The sequence below is a fragment of the Heterocephalus glaber genome, unplaced genomic scaffold (assembly GCF_053883595.1).
Source record: "Heterocephalus glaber isolate CG9 unplaced genomic scaffold, H.glaber_assembly_v1.0 deba00001465, whole genome shotgun sequence".
NCBI classification, from domain to species: domain Eukaryota; kingdom Metazoa; phylum Chordata; class Mammalia; order Rodentia; family Bathyergidae; genus Heterocephalus; species Heterocephalus glaber.
Genome location: NW_028258312.1, coordinates 26,875,814 through 26,896,849, shown reverse-complemented (window position 1 = coordinate 26,896,849; position 21,036 = coordinate 26,875,814). Strand labels below are relative to the sequence as shown.

The window sequence follows — 21,036 nt, the reverse complement described above, 5'->3', positions numbered from 1 at the left end:
GTTTAGTTTCATGACCATAATTTTATAATATTGGAAAGTACTTTTACTCAAAGCCCCATATAAATATCCCCAGATTTGCTTTTTCAGTTTCTCCTAAGCATGTCATGAATTTAAAAATCATGAGGCGATATGTTACTTCTCATAAATAAAATAGTACAAAAAAGGCACAAAATGATGGCAAAACCTGTAATTTTTGCCTATGTCTCAATTTCTTATAGAATTGGAAATAACAAAAAGAACTTTAGAAGTCACTATCTCCAATAGCTCTTCAGAAAAATAGTTTTTTCAGATGAGGAACTAGAGACTCAAAATTTAAATCATGTGTAAAGTCAAATGCCACTCCAGCTGTATGTCAATATGGCTTCATAGTTATGGTCAGAAATTAAAAGGTCACTTGAACATTACTCAGTTTTCTCTTGCTGATGCTTGTGATCCCTGTATTACTTAGAAGCACATACTATTTAGCTCTTCACTGCAATTAATTAAATAATATATGTGTTTATGATTTTAGCATCTGCAAGAGCTAAACGATGCCTCCATTACTTGCAAATGAGAAAAGTGAGAACCATTTGCACTCAAATGAAATGAAATGAAGCTTAAGCCCAGTTTATATAGATGTGTATTTTGTTTCAATTATAGGGATTCTTTAAGTGCTCACATTTTAAAGGATCATTTATGAAGTGGATGTGCCCCCCCATTCAACATCTGCCAACAGGTAACCCTGTTTCTACACTTCGAACGTGACATAGCTATTATTTGAAAGAATGCATTACTGTAGGGTCACCAATTGCAGAATTCGATGTGCTATTGATATTTGACTCCTGTGAAGTATAATTCAAGTAAAGATAGCATCAAAGCTGTGTATGTTATTCTCTGCAGTTGTTGGGCCTCTGAAGATAATAAATACTCCAAAGCACAGGCCAAAGAAACACCCTCAGGAGATAAGTTTCTCTTTGCAATCATACTTTCCTGCAAGCGTGTGTCCCCTCATTTTCTCGAAGGTAAGCTGTACATGCAAGAATTTCCCTTCATCAGGGTGGGCCATGGAAACCAAAAGTTCTTTTCCTCCAATCCAGCCATAAAACCTAAGAATGTTACTGTAATTCTTCTCTGCCATTCTGTGAAAGAGTAGACCGTAAAGACATTTCTGACGGACTTTCTTGATGGTGATCCTAAGACCCCATCCAGAGAGGGCCCCTGTCCCACACTCGGGACGAAGAAGTGCTAAGACTTTACCACACACACCTCGCTGGGCTTCCCCACTCAGTCTGTATCCATTCACGCCCTTCTGTCTAATCACACTTGGACACAACTGGCTGTGCTTCATCCAACGAAGCATCAGGATGAGATTCCTTCACCCCGAGCTTTGGGCCTTTAATTTGAAGGTTTCTATGTCATGTAAAACTATAATAAATTTTTTTATGGTTTTATCCCATCAATTACTTCCTATTTACTTCAGAAGACTCAAACATTGAAATTTTGGCAGGAAATTGAACTTCCCCACAGTGTCAGTCAAAATTATTTACAGGGCAATTAAGTCAGCTGCTTTTCAACACACTCATTTTGACCAATATTTCTCTTTTGACCTACTCATAAATGCTGATTTTTAAAATTAATGCATGCTTTAAATAGATTTTCAATGAACCCTTATAAGTAAAAGATTAAACATCAGTATTTCATATCAGAAAAATTTCTAAAGATTTTTACAATCACAATGTAAAGATGAATAATGGCATCTGTGTCTTGTAGAAGATTTTGTGTGCTTTCTTTCATAATATTAGATAATAATAAAAATATTTGCACATTAGCAATTATTCATTTTACCTTATTTGGAAATCATAGAAATTGCTTGTATTATTCAGCAATATTAAGCATCACAATAAAAAAATCACTACTCATAGGATTTCATATTATGTATACTTATGGATGGCTACATTGTTACATGATAGTTTATCATTATTTTTGACTTTTTAGAAAAAATGCAAGAAAAATTTTCAGGTATATGATGTTTGGAAAGTGAGCTACCTGATGATTATTCATTACCAAAAATAAAAAACAAATTAATAAAGAAGAATGAAGGTGAAATTTAAAATATTAGATTATGTTAAATAAATGTAAGACAGTGTTTCCCAATAAAGTTGTGATGGATGTGATTATCTCACATAAATCTCACCATGTAACTCCTGCCCCAATATCTCCCACCCCTACATCAGTAAATGAAATATTATGTATAGGTCTGTTTCTAAATGCAAGTTTACTTTCTTTTAGTGGTTCCTTTGAAAAGTCAAGAGGTATTTTAAGAAAGTAGCTACTAGAAATTAAGCTATTAAAACTAATGTCTGTTTACAAGGCAGATAACGGAACTTATTTTTGTAGGAACTCATTTTTTGTAATTACAAGATAATTTAATCAAACAAGATAGAAGTCTAGAGGAGGAAGATTGCCTGGAATGCTGAAAGTGGAACTGTGGAATGTAATGTTTGGCCTTCGGACTTTGGAGTTACTTTAGTTCCATCCCTTTATATTGTTGCAGAATACTACACCAAGGAAACAGACAGCACCTGCAGGTTTGGAGGCAGTAAACAGCTTTATTTACGCAGTAAACAGTGGAACTGATTGGGATCTTCGCCCAAAGATGTCAGGCCCAGAATATTAGCCAGCCAGCAGTTTTATAGGGTTGCAAGCGGGAGGGAGGTACAGAAGCAAAAGCAGAATATTTGACAGTCTTTGATTGGTTAGTTATTAGACATGTTTTACTACATCTATGAAACTTAATCCCATTGGAGTTTCCCTGGGAATATGGCAAGCAGAGTTTACACAAAGCAGAGCAACAGAGAGTATTAGCAGGATTTTCTGAGTCTGTTATGCTCCTTTGGTGACAAATTACGGAAGTTATGATGGATACTCAGGTACATTCTACAAACAGCATAGTTACCCAGTAACCCATAGTTGCTTAATAACACAGTTAACTCATAGTGGTCCAATTTAGTTATTTTTTCCTTAAAAATATCTGTCTGCCTAGAAATTCCCCTTCAGTGTCCTCCTGTTTGTACCTTTTGGAATGGTTATGTCTATCTGGTGCCACAGAATGTTGGAAGTGTTTAACTTTCATTACATTTGTACAGAGGCTTGCAGCTAAGAGTTTGCCCTAAATCTCAGAGGAGACTTTGGACTGAAACTCTTCGGACTTTGGAATCTCTTAGCGATGGATTAAATACTTTTCTGAAATAAAGGGGTAAACATGAGGCTTTGGGGGGCCAGGGTCAGAATGTTACGGTTTGTGTTTAGCTGTCCCTGGAAAGCCTCATGCGGATGGCACGGGACATTCTTTTTCAGAGGCAGTTTAATCTGAAATGTGTGATGCTGGGGTAAGGGCAAACCATTACACGTGAGTGATCGGTTTGGCACCGCCCTAATCCCTGCAGTCTGAATAAGATAAAAGGGGCAGAAAGACGCGGTTAAGGTCTCTTGTTGCCTTTGCTACCTCATACGCGCCATGTTGTTTCTCCTCTGCTATGTCTGTTTGCCATCCCAGCCTCAGAGCCAGCTAACTATGGACTGAAACCTCTATGAACTGTAAAACAAATAAACCCCTTCCCTTTTAACTTTGGCTGTGAGGATTTTGTCTCAGCAACAACAGAAAATTAACACAAAATTTAGAATTTGGTACCGAGAGTGGAGTCTGTATCAAGAGGCCGATGGCCTGTGATGGAAGGCAGGGGATAATGTCCAAGGAGAAGAAGCCAGCTCCTCCAAAGGAGCAGAAGCAGCCGCATCCTTCCTTATTTCCCCTTGATAATAATCAGGTATTTTATTTCAGCAAGCAGAGAAAAGTAACTAACACACTGGGTGAACCCCTGGGACCCTCTGAGCGCTTAAGATCACCGCCTCTCAGACCTGCCACTAGCACTGTGTCTGAGGATGTGTCAGCAGACTGCTGCGTGGACATCTGAGCACTCACAGGGCTGGATCCGGACTCAGCACGCTCACACTCAGTGGGTAACCCGAGCCCCAGTGCACGAACACACGAACAGATAGGCTAAGGGAACAGCTTGTCTCTGCAGGTTCGGAAGAAAAAACCCACGAGAGGAAAAGCCCAACTCAATGAAACACAGATTTTAATCACTCCCTGGGGCGTCCTGGGTCACGGTCTCTCAGACCTTTTTTTGATCTGGTGGCATTTGTGTATGAGCTTCTATCCTTTTCTAGAGCTCCTCTGGCCCAGGGGATAGAGATGCCTTGTTTCATCCATCCCTATTTTCCTTCTCCAGGTTCCTCCAGTCTCTCTGTCTCAGAACCCTGTGTCTTCTACAACATGAAGGGGACAGGGATGTTTGCAAAAGAAGGTCCTATTTTCATAATCGTCTTTTTGTGTCTCTACTGCAAAACCAAAGGTAGTGAGGCTGACACCAGAAAAGTGATCGTTTTAAATCCAAAAAGTGAGGAATGCTGCACCTTTTCTTCAAGCTAAAACTGTCCTGCACCCACCCCAGCCCCAACTCTGGGACGATCCCAAGTTTCATTGTTCAAATGAGCATGGTATGCAGGGCAGGGGAAAAAGGCTTTATCTTGCTGGAGGTTGTCTTGGTGAAAAAAAAGATCACCAAATTAGAAGTATATGTTAGAGGAAGGTTTTATATATTTTGGGCAAAGTTGTTAAGAAATTTGGAACTGATAATAAACACAAGGAAGTTTAAACATAAATTATAAATTCTGTAACCAAAGTAAGATTAGGTCTGAATAGAATGGTTAACAGTTGGTGAAGAAAGTCACTAAAATATACCTCATTGTAGTATTTTTCTGGATCGTGTTGTATTTCGGTCTATTTTTAAACAAAGTTCCCAGAGTTGTTTTCTTGTAAATGAAATCTACATTTATAAAGGCATTATACCTGAATACACTTAAACCGGAAATGTAACCTATAGACCCACATAGCTTATAGTAGCCAATTTCAACAAATCTTCTGAAAGTTTTCAATTAAATCAGTATCAACAGCCTCATTTACAGCACAGACCAGGCAAATACTGAAAATAGAGACGGAAAAAGATGGGATAGACAAAATACTCTCAGTTTGGAAACCAGCATCAGTAATTTTCTATAGAAATAAAGAGCATCAGCATAATTTAAAGGCTTTAATGAAAAAAATCAAAGTGACTGAAAGCCACTGATACACAGCTTTCTGGGAGCACCACCCATTGCTCAAGCATCACCTAAGATCCTTGCAGACTTTGCCCACAGCATCCAGGTTTTCCTGGCTCCAACTGGAGTTTATTTGGGTCATGGTCCACGCTCTCTCAGCACAAAGTGTTAGGACTCGGTTGGAAGCTTCTTGTTGGTAGAAACCTGAGTGTGCCTGGACCCCAGGTTGTGCAAGCTAGAAGCGCAGGGGAGGGATGATGTACTGCAGGGAAAGTACTTTTGCCTCCACTGTAGTAAAAACCTTTGTTTTTAGGTTTAACGTAGTTTTGCAAACCCATGAATGGGTCATATGAACTTATGCTCATACAAACAAAATAACTAAGTATGTCAGGGGAGGACACAGTAGTGCACCTGTTGGGAAAGAAAGCTTATGGTCTACCAGACAAGGTAACAGAGCAGCAAGTAGTGGGAGATCCACACAATCTAGACCTAAAATGCCCATCAATAGGTGCCGTGGATTGGGGCTGGGGATTTAGCTGAGGCAAGCACATGCTCCTGAGTTCAATCCCTGGTACTGCAAAAAAAAAAAAAAAAAAGAAAGAAATGAGTGGATAAAGGCAATGTGCTAGTTATATACAATGGGGTACTACTCACTATAAAGAAGGATAAACTTTAGGCATTTGTAGGAAAATGGATGCATCTTAAAACCATAATCTTAAGTGAAATAAATCATACATGCAAGTTTAAATATTGCATTGTTTCTCTTGTGTGAGAAACCCAAAGAGTAAATAAGCATAATGGAGGATAGATATTGGAAAGTAGGAAGAACATGCTCAAAAGGGAAGGGGAACAAGCGAGAGGGAGGAGGAGGAAAGGGAAGAAGGGAAAAGGAAAACTAAAAGAGAATGGAAAGACAAAATAGAAACAAAGCTTTGGTAAATGGGAAGGAGCAAAAAGATTGAAGGGAAGAGAGGAGAATGGAACTAAAGCATCAAGATATATTAGGTACAAGTGCAAATTCCCTATGACGAGCGTGATCAATAGGTACGACAAATGTGTTCTGATAAAAATAGAGTTTAAAAAATTAAAATCATGGAAAGAAAAAATCAGATGTTAATACAATACATACACTTTATATTCTGGCAGGGAAGAAAACTGCGTAAAGAAAAATAAATATTAGTGACAAATACAAAGATTTGATGATTTCAATGTATAGAAAGCAATGTACATTTCTGAAGAGAAACAGAAACTTTCTAGCTCAGTGCTTTAGTTGAAGAGATTCTGATCTGAAAGAAAGGGGATAAAACTGCAGACCAGATCAGCTACTCTAAGGTCTTAAATAACACTCTTCACTCATAGTTTGACAACTTACACTAATGCCTAAATGAGCAAAAATCAAGAGGAGATACAGTGATATACAGTGGAAAAAAACAAATAAAATAAGAATTTCTAAAACATACAAGTTCTAACAAGCTGTGCTTTTAATATAATAAAAAGATAAGATTAGAAGTGCCAGAAAAATGAGGAAGTATACAGGCGTTTGAAAGTGATATATTTGAACTTAAATTTCCATTTTAAAATTCACTAGCTTGTGCATAGGGGAAACACAAGCAGACAGTAAGGTTCTGTGTCTCAGTTTCACTCATATGCAAAGGAAATTATAGCATCTTTTTCTTCAGATTGATATGAAAATATTGATGGCATCAGCATGTAAACAACTTATTACACAGCAAGTTACTGATGGTAATAACTCAATAAAGATTATTCTTTTTTAACATTTTCTTTCTTTCTTTTTAGCTTGTTTTACATGAACATTTGCAGTACACCAAGTTTGGAGTCATCTTGGGGAGTGGGTACACATACATATGAGAGCCTGTTTCTTTTTTAATCCCCCCCACACACTCCCTCCCTCCTCCTTTAATTTTCTTATCCTGATTTTTATTCTTGTTGATATTACCAATCTTAGCTCATGGGATGGATATAATGTTTACATTCATTGAGGTCATTAGTTTCCTGTACGTGCCACGTCCTTATTCTACTTCTTTCCCCTTCCCCTCCTCCTCCCCCCTTGCCCTTGTCCCATTGGAACACAGCCCTGTTGGAAGGGATCCATCCCTTCATCTCTCCCTGCCCATCCTTTATTATTCTCTTTGTTTGTACTTGACCTTACTCAAATGAGAGATTCCATATGGTGTTTAAGCTAGCTTGTCTGCTTTATTTCACTCCACATTATACATACTCTTTATAGTATTTTCTCAGAAAAAATATGGCCTTTACCTTCAGACTTGGTTTCAAATGTAGATTCTGACACAATTTACATAACTGTGGAGAAAATACAACATAAAAACATTGGGCTCATACAGCTGTGTGGACATGAGCAAAATTCCTAATTTTATTTTGATCTTTTGCTAAAGATAAAGATTAAATGTCATAATTTATATGAACATATGTTCATACATTAATGTTCTAATAACGGTCAATTTATTTCTTTCATAAGTTGAAGTTTTACAGATTTATTTTCTGTTTTACTTGGAACTTTACAAAGCATTACTAGAAGGAAGAAGCAATAATAGAACAATGAACTTTACTGACTATAACAATATTTCTTGAGAGATCAGAAAATAGATTTTTCTATTCTTTTAAATATCAATGAGTAAAAGGCATGGAAAGTCTCTACTGAAAATCACAGAGATGAAAGACAATCCAACTCATTTTTTAAAAAATCATTAATTGTAATTTTAAAATATGAATCAAAGTCAAAGACAATAAGCTAGCATTCATTGTATTAAACAGGGATCTTTTGACAAAGCCTTGAAATTTAAAGTTAGAAGTCACATTTTTAAGAAAAATAATTAATATCAACCTAGGAATCATGCCATTCATTTTCAGTTACAAGAAAATTTCTGCATCTTTACAGACTTGTTCATTCAATTATTTACTTAATTATACTTAGAAAGAGAAATTGCATTGTGTTTTACAAGGCTGCTCTTGAGAAGATTTCTTATTTTCTCCAAGGCCATAAATCAAACTACTAACATCTTTATTTTTAGCTAAACCCTACTATTTTGAATAGTAGGTAGTACTTCAAAACGAATTTTATCAATTTTACAATCTTCTAGCTCAATATATCTAAATCAATTTATATTCCGTTGTTTGCGTGTTTGAAGAAATAGATTTACATCTGACCAAGAAAGAGAGGAAACAAAGTCAATATATGTTTGATTTTGTCATAGTGGGTAAGTGAGTTTCTCTCCTTATAGAACTCTGGAAAAAGTCACAGAACACAAAAGTCAGAGACAGCATAAGATGGCTGCAGAGCAAATCCTCGGACCCCAGGCAACCCTTGGTAATCTGGAGTGATGTAGGGCGTGATAATATGAAGCAAATTCCATATTGATCTGTACTTCTTCCCCATTGCTTAAAAAATGGGTTCCCTTTAACAGCAATGAAGGTTTTTTAGTATGTTGCATGGTTATTTGATGCACTTTTTAATAGAATTTCATGATTTGTGTGGATATATTAGCCAAAAAAATAAGTTGAAAACTAGACTCAGAGTAACAATAAAACTTCCCTGCCTTTGTGAAGAAAAGGACAACCAGCATATAAATTACCATGGATCTGGTCACCCAGACACATCTGTGATGTTCGTAGGATTTATTTTTGCTTTTGAAATTACACATTTTGCGAGGATAGTGATTATATGACCAGTTAAAATTGAAGTTGAAGTGAAATTAAAATTGCAGAACTCAAACCTGCCCCTCAGTATCATCACGGGCACACATTTCATGACCACCAGCCCACTCCTTAACACTACGGTACAATCTGACCGACAGGCACAAAGTCGGCATCTTCTCCATCTGCTATGAAATATTCTTTCAAAGTACTAGACTTTTTATGAATATTTTTATGAAAACCAAATATTCCTGGACTATGGGTATATTCAATTTATATAACCATTCCTGCTTTTTCCCACAATCTTGTCATTGGTCTCAGAGATCCAAATGCCCAAGTAGAGAACTACTTTACTTGTATGCTGAAAAAGATGGAAGTAGTGTGTGTGGGGAGGTGTTTGTTTAATTGTTTTTCAATCTTGAGACTTTTCAGTATCAACAGATTTTACACTCAGAGTGGCATGATCAGGATAAATTCACTAAAGGTTTTATTGCTTTCTTAGTGACAAAGGGAACAGTTTTATTGATGTAACCTCAAACCACTAGAATTTGTAATCATTAGTGAGATAAAAGAACTCTGAATTTTTGTGGAATTAATCTCATATTCTGAAATGGCTATGTCTCATGAAGATGTTTCTAATATTTTGTTCCTCAGTTTAATGAATATAATACCTTTGATATCAAAAACTATCATTAATTCCTGTGGATGGTAGAATGCTCCATTTACCTGATGGAGTGAATTGTGATGGAGAAGAAGATAACTCATGTACCAAAGGAAGCTAAACAATCAATACAGACAAAGTTCTTTTCAGATAAAAACTATAGTATCTTCTTTTTATTGTGACAGGAAATAAAAAAATAAGGTCAGATAAATCTTCATAGCTGTTACCAGAATATTTATTTACCTCAATAGGCTTCACATGTAAAACAGTCTTTGTACATGACTAATATCCATCCGTAAGTTTTGTCCTGACCAAATTGGATAAATAAATATATCTGCTAGAAGAATATTCTTGTTTTGTTTTGAATATTTTATCTAATACAATATATGATTTTATCTAAGAGGAAAAAAGTGTTTCAGGGGCTTCCCCATTGGCTTTTCTATGAGAGTATTTTGGCAGTCAGAGGGTCACTTATTTCATTTATACACTTAGAGATCAGAACCATACCTGGTTTGCTTTGCTCATACACTATTTTGGCCCAAATTCATCCTTCTCACTCTCTTCCATTATCATTTTCTTTAGTGAGTTTGAATTACTAGTAAATAGTTGGGTCCAGATATATCATTCATATATCCATGTGTTTATTCATTTATAGGGCACAATAACTTTGGAAAATATTTGTAGTTCTCTCTAGAGAAGCAGTGAGAAGAACAGAAGGTAATTTGGTGAGGCTTTATATTCAAGTGTATAAGCTGAATTCACTTTGAAATCAGTGAAGACAAAAAGTTCTTCATATTGTGAGTCAAAGTCCAGCATCTCTCTTCCAGGTAATATTTTGTGTTTGCTTTTGTTGAAAGTCCATTCTTATTACTCTCCTGTGCCTATTCACCTTGGAAGTAGGAACTTTTGCATTCCCTCTGCTGGTTAAAGCTCTTGCTCAGCCTGGAATACATCCTAAACTGCTTGAAATCGACAACTCTATTTCAAAAGTAACATCTCCCATTCTCGCCCACAGAGATCAGCCTTTTGCAAGGTAGTTTTGAGGAGCATTCACTTTTGAACACTTTTGAGGTAGTTCTTAAGACTTTACTTGGTAGTGGCTCCTTAAGGACTTCAAGAAAAGAAGCACAACTTAAGCCAACCTGACCCTAAAATTACTCTCTCATATAATAAACATCATAGATCTGAAGCATCATGACAAAGCTTTTAAAATTAAACTGGCATGAAGGCTAACATCTTCCAAAGTGAAAAACATTTTTGTGGTAAATTAAGCCACTTTTATTTTCTCTCAAAAGGTGTGAACAAAAAATAAGGCAAATGTTTATAGTTTAAAAATTATAGTAAAAGACACATTGCATCCAATTAATCACCCTCAAAATGCCCCCTCTCTGTTTTCAAACATATGTATCCCATTATTCTTTCCCTTTTCTGCAGCAGTTCTGGAAGTTCTCTTTTGTGAGTGTTTTTAGTTGCACTCTCCTGGCTGCCTGGTTGCCTGGATAAAATCAAAACTTTTACCTTTCATGGGGATTTTAAATTTGGAAAATGCCAGAATTTGCAATATCCTAGATCCAGTGAATAAAGTGAATGAGGACACAGCGTGATGTTTTTGTTAGACAGAAACAGATGGACAGTTTTGATGGAGGGATAATCATAAAATATAGTAAACATTTAAATTAAGACATTTATTACAGTAAAATGCTGTTAATCTCCTTCACAATATTCAAAATACACTCAGTCACTTTGAACACACTCAGCAATTCTTAGCAATGGATTTTCACTGTAAATTTTTTTATCTTTTGATCATGTCTTGTATATAAGAACCAGAGACTACACAGTACTTTGTTGAACATGTTTAGAATACAGCTCAAAATGACTTGATATGTAAAGAATCAGGAAAATATGAATAATTCTCAAGAGAAAATTAATAAATATCATAATTAATAGAAACAAATTTTAAGAAAATTCATTTGTTGGGATTATCCATACTATTGGGCAACTATTATAATTGTATTCTATGAAGTAAAGGTGAACATGCTTAAACTGAATAGAAATAGAAAAGTTCTTGCCTGAGAAATAAAAACAAGAGACATATTTCAGAACTGAAAATATGTATTTGAATTTTTTAAAAAGCTGGAATTGATATGCTCAATAATAGACCATAAATGACAAAGGAAGCATTTAGTAAATGTTATGGCTTGTGTCTAGATGTCCCTCAAAGTCTTATGAGGTCATAGGTGGGGCTTTTTCAGAGGTGGCTAGATCTAGAGTGTGTGACACTTGTGTTGATTCACAGTGCAATGGTAGGCTCAAGGGCACTAGGGTTGAGGATGTGGATGGTACCTGCCCTAAGTAGTTTGGATAAGATAAAAGGGGCAGGAAAGCATTGCTAAGGTCCCTTGTTGTTTTGCAACCTTGTGGGTACCAGGACCTATTTGTTCTCCTCTGTAATGCCCCTCTGCCAAGCCACACTACCTTAGAGATAGCTGAATATGGACTGAAACCTCTACAAACTATGAGCTCAATAAACCTTTCCTCCATTAACTTTGGATGTCTGGTATTTTGTCTCAGCAAAAAGAGAATAGTAACTAAGACAGTAAACTTGACAATATACCAGTCATAGTATACATAATTATACCAATATAATTGTCCAATCTCAATAAAGAGCAAAAGTATTTAGAAAATAAACAGAGTCTCAGTTGCACGGATGCTACTCAAAGACCTGAGACACCTAGGCAGGAAATAAAGTTCTAACATTTTTCACACACAGCCAGTTCTGCTAACCTGTATCTCTCTCTGGATAATGCAGCAGACCAGAGAGAAGGCATACACATTCCAGGAAAATGAGCCCGAGCTGAGGAAACCCACATCATCATATGGTGGGGAACAAGCATCCCTACACTTTGCTCCAAGACAATACTTCTACTTCCCAAAGTTGTTTACTACACTATGGGAAAGAAAATATAAAACAAACTCAGTCAATAACTCTGGTCCCAAAACACTAGCACAAGACTGTCAGAGAGAATTTCCCCTCCCAACACACACAGGAAGTGAGAATATGGAAATACAAAGCAAAATATCATTTAAGGTAAGAATAGCCAAACAGAAGTAATTGTTTATGCTTAATACTATATGATACTTCATTTAAGGACATATTTTATCCAGGCATATGCTAACTGATGATATGGTGAGTATGCATGCTACCATTCTAGGTAGACCACTAAAAGAAATTATTATTCTTTTTAGTTTTCATGGAAAATCTTCCAAATAATTAAACTATTTGTGACATTGTGTAAAGAAGTGAAATGAAATGATACATGCTTAGTAACTTAATGTCACCTTGTGTCCTTCTGAGTATAAACAGATCAGTGAAATTAAAAATAAGAAATTCCCAACATTTTCTTCTTTATAGGGCCGGGCATTTAGCTAAGTGGTTCCACCCCCTTATGGTTGGTGGGAAGGATAAGAAAGGCAAGGAGTTAATGAAATCTTCTATCCATAGTTGAATGTTTCATGAATCCCAAGATTCCATATCTGACTTTAAAAACATATCTTTATAAATAAGGAGTGTCACAATGCATTTCTAGTTTCCATCCTCACAAGATTCAGCTTCATGCTGTGAACTCAATTCAAATATAAGTGGTCTGTGGGACAGTTCAACAGAGTCTCATTGCTAAGGACCAATTTCACAGTTGGAATTAAATTTTTTTAGAGGTAATGAAATACACATATGATGATAGCCGTTTTTTAATATGATCGTAGGTTTTCAGCTGGGACACAAAAGGATACAGTTTTTTTTAAAATCAGCAGTTATTTTGCACTCAATGAACTAATTATACTTAGGTTCAGATAAAGGTCAGTACCTTTTACTACAGCACCCAATGTTGTTAATATTCTGTTCATTATTTAATGCAGAGGAACCAAACAACTATATTCCAAAACATAGTTTACCTTTACTTAATTTGATTATTCTGTTGATTTTTCCCTTCCCTCAATTATGTTTTCCTGGCATAGTGAAAATATTTTCATTACTCAGTAATATCACATTTAATTTTACTTTCTTCTACCACATATAATCAAAATAAAACTTGTGAGATATATTTTATAATTTACATAATTATGAGTTTTGTGGGAAAGGTAAAATTTTATCTCCTCTCCATTTGGGAAATAAGAATCAAAACAATAGATGGAGGTGAAAATATTAGCTTCAAATATAAATTGTATTAGAGAATAAGGCTTTAATATATCGTTAACAGTATTTTTAATAACAGGATGGTACTGCAAATGAGCAGTAGAAGCAATGAGGACTCCTCAAGTTTCTCAGGAAAAATGAGGTCAGAGGAAAGGAGGCTCACCTAGCATTACCCTAATATGGAGGTCAGTAGGAAGGTCAGAAATTGCATCTGAAATGAAAGTAACTAAAGTGTCAAAAAACTCCTCATGTTATACATTGGATTTATGACTAGCTACCTTTGTGGTTGTGCCAAATCATGTCTCTTACCATACATATTTGTGTATAAAATGAATATAACAACGTCTACATGATCAAGGATAACACATGCCCTTCTGTATTATTATTTAAATAGGTTACATGTGTTTACACACAATAATAATGCCATAGTTTTGTGTTGTTGTCATTCTGTTTGTCAAAAGTCTATAATATCAGTATTTCAAAGAAACATACTAAACTTGAAGTTGACCTGCAAAGAAAGAATAGATTAATGAAATGTTTGTGAATCAAAGTAATTCTAATACATTTGAGGGCCATGTTGAGAATGTTGTTTTCCATTGATTTCCTCATACCAAGAACAATGATTCTCACTGGTATATAATTTTCAAATAAGAAAATTAATTTTATTACAGCTAATGCTAATTACTGAAAACATAATATTCTAACATTTAAATAGAAATATTGGCCAACTTTATTATAAGGGAACTATATCACCCAATCTACTTACATTACTCCAAATAAGGACTTTTCTCTCTTCTCTATCCACTCTTGAAGGATAGAAGGGAAAGCACATCTCCAAATTATTAAATCTCAATCTCTGGTGTCTGACAACATGCTACCACTTAGTAATTTTGTTTCCTTGGAGAGTTCAACAAAATGAACATTAGTTCCTCATTAGTAAAGTCTAAATAATTAATATCTGTGCATACATATTATATTTCTATTTATTCTAAAATAATATTAATATAAGATAGATAATAATGTATAAGCATACAATGGTTGAAAGAGTTGGAATATTAGCACTCTGCAGTATAAATGTCGGCATCATGGTTCTAGAATCCCAGCTGTGATCCCTGAAAAACACTCATTTTCCATTCTCTCACCTCTGAACTATGCTAGATTTTGATTCCTTGGATCATTTTATGGCTAACATGAGTACTGCAAATTGAGCTACCTTAAATACATGTATTATGACAGAGACTGAATGAGACAAAGAAGAAACAAAAGCTTATCTTGGCTCTTTATTAAGACCATGATTTTGTTTCTATCTCATTATTCAAAATTTTACCAGTGTTTATACCATAGCTATAAATGGGGTTGGAACATCCAATTCTTAAACTGTGAGGAGACCGATTGCTGGCCAACAATTATGAGCACTATTACTGTGGAGGAGAGAAAGAGGAGATTTTGGGCTACCCTAGCGAACTTGATGGTATTGCTAAGAACAAGCAGGAAAAAAACTTCTGAAAAATTTAGCATAGGTTCCGTCACAAATGAAAAATTCAGTTTATTTTAGGAGTCACCTCCATCTCCATCATCAACGTCATCATCACCAGCATCATCATCATCTCTATTTCATTTAGGACAAACTTTTGGACATATAATTCTATTTAAATAAGTCATCCTATTTATCAGTGTGCATGTTTCTATCTGCCTTATTTCCTCCTCAAGATCCTTTCAAATATACCTCCCTTTTGGGAAAATATACAGAACTAGATTTTATATCACCATGGCAGACACTGAAATGAATTATGCCTGGAAGGGAATAATCAAAATAATTTAAAAATTTTATTACCTATGACACACTGTAAGAAAAGAAAACTGTAAGAGAATATTTATTTTAAATCATTCATGCATTCAGTCTCATTTTGTTTCTTTGACTACTTATATGTTTGTCCCTATATGCATGTACTATATTAAAATAACATATACAATGAACATACACAAGTGAAATGATTGCATATAAAATAAATATTAAATCAATTATTTTTAATAATTTGATAAGGTGTTAATAATATTCATTGACATTTTATTTTCCTTGTGTATAATTTCTATCAATCTTGTTCAGCTAGAATAGCTTTTAGAAACATAAATATTAATATCCTGGTCAGATTTGGTGATACGTATTTTGTTTACTGTATTGATTGAAATAAAAGATGTCAATATATGATTTTATGAGATTGTCTATCATCACAGCAACTTTTCAAACCTTTAAAGTATTTTCTGAGTACTTTAAAGTATTTTAAGTATTTTCTGAAGTTTCTGCTAAGGCTTCAGACATAAGGGCCCTTTTCCTCAGAACTGAGGAATGATTCAATTCATAATGAGAGCAATAACTCCCTTATCTGAAGTTTCCAGAGCAGATAACTGGCATTAACAGACTGGATCCAAGTGTGCTGTAAAGTCTTTTGAAAATAAAGAAATGTAGATATTGTATTAATCGCCTTTTCATTGCTGGAACAAAATACCCAATATACACAATTTAAAGCAGAAAAGGTTTATTTTGTGTCATGGTTTCAGAGATTTTGATTCATGGCCAGCTAGCTCCAAGGCAGAAATGGAGGAAGGGCCAGGTAGAAGGAAGCTGCTCACCCAGGGCAGCCAGGAAACAGAGAAAAGGGAGAGCTGAGCAGTAGCTACAGTAAGACTCCCGCAGGGAGGCCATCTGCAGCAGATCCCCACCTATGGACAGCACGCGAGCTCTGACCTCGTCTGGGGTCAACCCACTGAGAGCATGGTATATGTTCATATATACTCAATCCACTGAGAGTGCAGTATATGTTCATATATACTCAGCCCACTGAGAGTGCGGTATATATTCATATATACTCAACCCATTGAGAGCGTGGTATATGTTCATATATACTCAATCCACTGAGAGCGCGGTATATGTTCATATATACTCAGCCCACTGAGAGTGTGGTATATATTCATATATATTCAACCCACTGAGAGCGCGGTGTAGCCATGACCCACCTTCCAAACCCCGCCTCCGAACCCAGGAGGCTCTGGGCAACGTTTTACATCTAAGCCAGAATAGATGTATTTTAAACAGCTGAAATGAACATTTAAATAACCTCACGTTAGAAAAATATCTTGGAGAAGATACCATGCATTCTATTCTTTGGGAACTTTTGAGCTTCATTTTTTTTGTTGTCATTTTGTTTTGTTTTTTAATCCTTTCCTCTTTCGTTTTCTAGCTTTAGGCCTGGGAATGTAGCTCAGTGGTAGAGCATTTGCCTAGTTTTCAACCTTTAAATAGAAAGAATAGCATTTATAAAAGCAACCAAAAAGAGCAAAATATATAGAAATAATTTTTATTTCAATAAATAACAATATTTTTATGAAGTCAGTAACGTTTGGATTCATAATCAGACATAGGCTCTGATGAATATTTTAACCTGAAAGTGGTAACTTGAATCTGAGCTGATAAAATAAAAAAATGCAAGGAGTCATCACATGTGGGAGAAAAAGAGGTTTTTGCTAGTAGTTTCTGTAAACAAAACTGTATAAAGAAAAAAATAATTCCAAAAGCCACAAAAGCAAAACCCCTTTGGACTTATGCTCTTTATGTACTGCTAATTCATGAGCCTTCCAAATATAACAGAGAGATATTTCCAAGCTATTGTTACATGCACATGCAAAAATTTAGCTTTCCATTCCCATTTTCAGTGTAATGACTGTTCTTGCTCCAAATAGTAAGCTAAATTTCACTTCATAAAATCTGTGCATTGTGGAACACAGTAGGGCTACTGCTGTGAGGGCCTGGATGTTATAGACTGTGCAAATCCTAGCAAGGATTTCTTACACCCAAAACCATCTTTAAAGAAAAATGTCAAGCTCTGCTACTCCCATTTAAAGTTATAGTTTCTTATTTTCTTCTGCACATCAGGCATTGTGCTAAGGCTTATGCCAGACTGATCTCACTTCAATGCATGTGTTTCATTTGGTCCTTTGCTTTCCTTTTCATACAAATGCCAAGAAATCTCCTATCCCTGCAACCTTTTCTTCTCTGCTAGTCACAAATGACTCACTGTGATCTGACAACTTGAGTACAAAGCAAACAGTGTTTGTGAAGTTACAGTGATTTCTTACTTCCCACTTAAATGGGGAGAATTTTTGTTTTCTGTTGGACATTTCATATTGTATACAAATGATGCTGTTGATCATTTATAGTTAAATTACCTACATTCTTGACTGTTCCACATAATTTTTGAACTGTTTACACTTAACTAATTCTTTACTTTTCTACCAATCTCCTCATTTTTTTCTGAATGAAATACTTGTGTTTTCCATGAATCTTTCTTCTAAATGCATAGCAGGAATCATTTCTAGTCTAAAATTTCAGATATTCCATACACATTTAATTTCTTAATGATCTCAGAACATACTCCTCTGAATTTTTTAATTCTTTTGTGTAGCTAATGACTACTATGTATTTTTAAAGCATCTGGTTCAAAACCAAATATATTGATTAAGAATTTTTTTTTAAAAATTGATGGTACCGAGTTTTGGTAGATGAGGAACAACTGTAACTCTCATATCTTGCTGTTATTCATGTAAAAAAGCTATAAGAATCCTGAAAAACCTTTAATAGTTTTTCACAAACTTAAAACACGTATTAATAAAATGATGTGAGGATCACTATTTCAATATTCTCTCAAGGACACATGTCCCCTCAAAGCTTTATACATGAATATCAAAAGCAGTTTTTCTTGTACTGTCTTAAAGTGAGAATCAAGTCAGTTTTCATCAATAGATAAATGGACGGACAACTGATGGTGCAGCCACACCATGGGACACTGCCCAGTGCCAAGAAAGTACACGGAATTGGTGCACCACTAGCAGAATAAGTAGTGACACTACTATGTTCAGAATAAAGGTAGAGGCGAGGAGTAAATACTGCATTATTTGCTTTATAAGACATTCTAATACATACACATCAGCCTATACTGACAATCTAGAGCAGCGTTTACACAAGACTGGAGATCCAGGGAAGTCGAATGCAAACAGACATCAACAAGTTGGTTTTTTTTGTTGTTTTTTTTTTTGGTACCAGGGATCGAACTTGGGTCCTTGCGCTTGTGAGGCAGGAGGTGGAACCACTGAGCTAAATCCCTGGCCCAATCAAGAAAAAATGTTTGAGACCAAGCGTCTCTGTCTTACCACGGAATAGAGCTAGACAGAGATAGTAATGCATCAAATACTTTAAGCAGGGGGAACGACAATAAAACACTTCAGTTATATTGTAACTTTACCTGCATCGTAAACAAGTTTTTGGAGTGACAGAAATATTCTATCTCTTGATTGTAGTGTTGACTACATAGATACTTTTGGATGTTGAAACACTTTGGACTCTACTTAGGAAATAGTTGCATTTTATTTACATCATCACGTCTCATGAAGGTGACATTAAGAACTGAACTAACTGGCATCTCCTCTTCTCCTGTCATGTCTGTGGTCCCTGTTCTTTAAAATGATGTCAATTTCCTGTATCAATCTAGTGATGGTTCCACGGTCTACTCAACCATCTAAGAAAAAAAATCATATAATCGATTCATCTCAGTCTTATTTCAGAACATAAAAGATGTGCGCTAGACTGAGAGGCACAAACAACAAACATTTGGGTGTGGGGGCACATGTCTGTGATCCCAGCACTCGGTGCCTGAGGCAAGAGGATCGCCGTGAGTTCAGGGCCAACCTAGACTACACAGCCAGCGAGACTCTGTCTCAAAAAACCAACGAACCAAACAAACAAACAACAAACATCTATTTCTCACAGTTCTGGAATCTGGAAATCCTAAGATCAAAGTGTTGGATGATGTAGTCTGGTGAGGGACACTTCTTGTTTCTCACATGGCTGTTTTCTTATTGTTTCCTCATGTGGTAGACAGCAGAGAGAGAAGAAATGCTCATGTCTCCTCTCATAGTGTCTTCAATCCAGTAGTATTTCAGTATATGGATATGGGGAGACACAAAATTTCTTTTCATAACAACCTCTAACTGTATTCTTTCGTTCAGTTCATGTCCTATTGCCAAATTCTTTCATCTATATAATCACTGGGTTTACTAGACGTACTAAGGCCTTTCTTCTAGTAATACTCCAACTACTCAATTCATATGAAACTGACTCCTACTCATTACTCTTCATATTAAAAAAGAGACTATTGTATCACTTTGTCAAGTTGGCCAGCTAATTTGTTCTTGATGTGGAAATTCTCCCCCCAAATACACTTACCACAACACCCAAGTTTTAGTAGAACTCTTCAAAAGTGGAATTTGTAAAAACTAGGATCACTGATAAATAGGGTAGTGTAACTGTAGAACTTGTGAGAGTTATTGAGAGCCAATAAATAAAATATATTTCTTCATACTTATGAGAAGTAAGACATAGGAGTTATTGATATTCAATATTCAAATTGATACTAATAGATCTATTTGGAAAATGTGACTTTTGCAATAGAGCCAAGTGTGCTTTCTGGTGCTGACGGCTAATTAGATAGATTTGTCTAAGCACTGGCACTTCGATACAACTAAATGGCAGTCCTCCCACAAAAGAGCAGTCTGACACTGTGTGATAATGACAAGGCAGGAAAGCCAGCCAGAATGAACACTTCCTGTGGCTGACAGACCTGAAAGAGACAAGTTGCTGAAGAAGGTGAGTGCAATTCCTTCTTCCTGGGATATGCATCAAAGGACCCTCCCTTCTCCTGGGCAAAGGTTAACAGAGTGTGGAGGTGATCCAGAAGTGTTCATCCTATATGTCACCCTATGGATGATAGGAGAAGACATTTCCTTTCCTGTACAGAAATATGAATATGGAAAATAAATTTCTCAGCCAAACTGAGCAGGGTCTGATTCTCCACAGCATGCAAGAGAGAGGAGTAATACACCTGGGAATGAAGCCAACACAGAAAAGATTAGAAGAAAACTTGAACAAAAAGACAAATGCATGATGGCATGGTTGAAAATCTAAGTGCAATTTTTTTTTTTTTTTTTTTTTTGCAGGGAGAGGATTGAAACCCAAAGCTTCCCACATGAGAGGCAAATGCTTTACCACCAGATAGCCCAGTAGGCCAGTAAATTTTCTATTGAAATTTAAATCAATATTGGAGAGTCTTTTATATAACTGTGACCCAGGCTCCACAGAAAAACAATCCTACAATTCATATGGAAGCCAAAAAGACCCAAAATAACCATGGCTAATAACCCTCACAATACTGAGGGAGGAAAATTAAAAATCTAGGGGCATCACAATACTTTACTTGAATGTACTGCAAAACTGTATTTACCAAAACAGCATGGTACTGGTGCAGAAACAGGTACATACACC

At 35.8% G+C, this 21,036-nt stretch overlaps 1 non-coding gene across 1 annotated transcript; it reads right to left on the bottom strand.

Annotated features, from left to right (window-relative positions):
* Positions 1-18,840: 18,840 nt before the first annotated feature.
* On the bottom strand, positions 18,841-18,967 carry LOC147826619 (small nucleolar RNA SNORA63). The gene has a single exon (XR_015439025.1). It is a non-coding gene; the product is annotated as a small nucleolar RNA SNORA63 (small nucleolar RNA).
* Between the last annotated feature and the right edge of the window lie 2,069 nt (positions 18,968-21,036).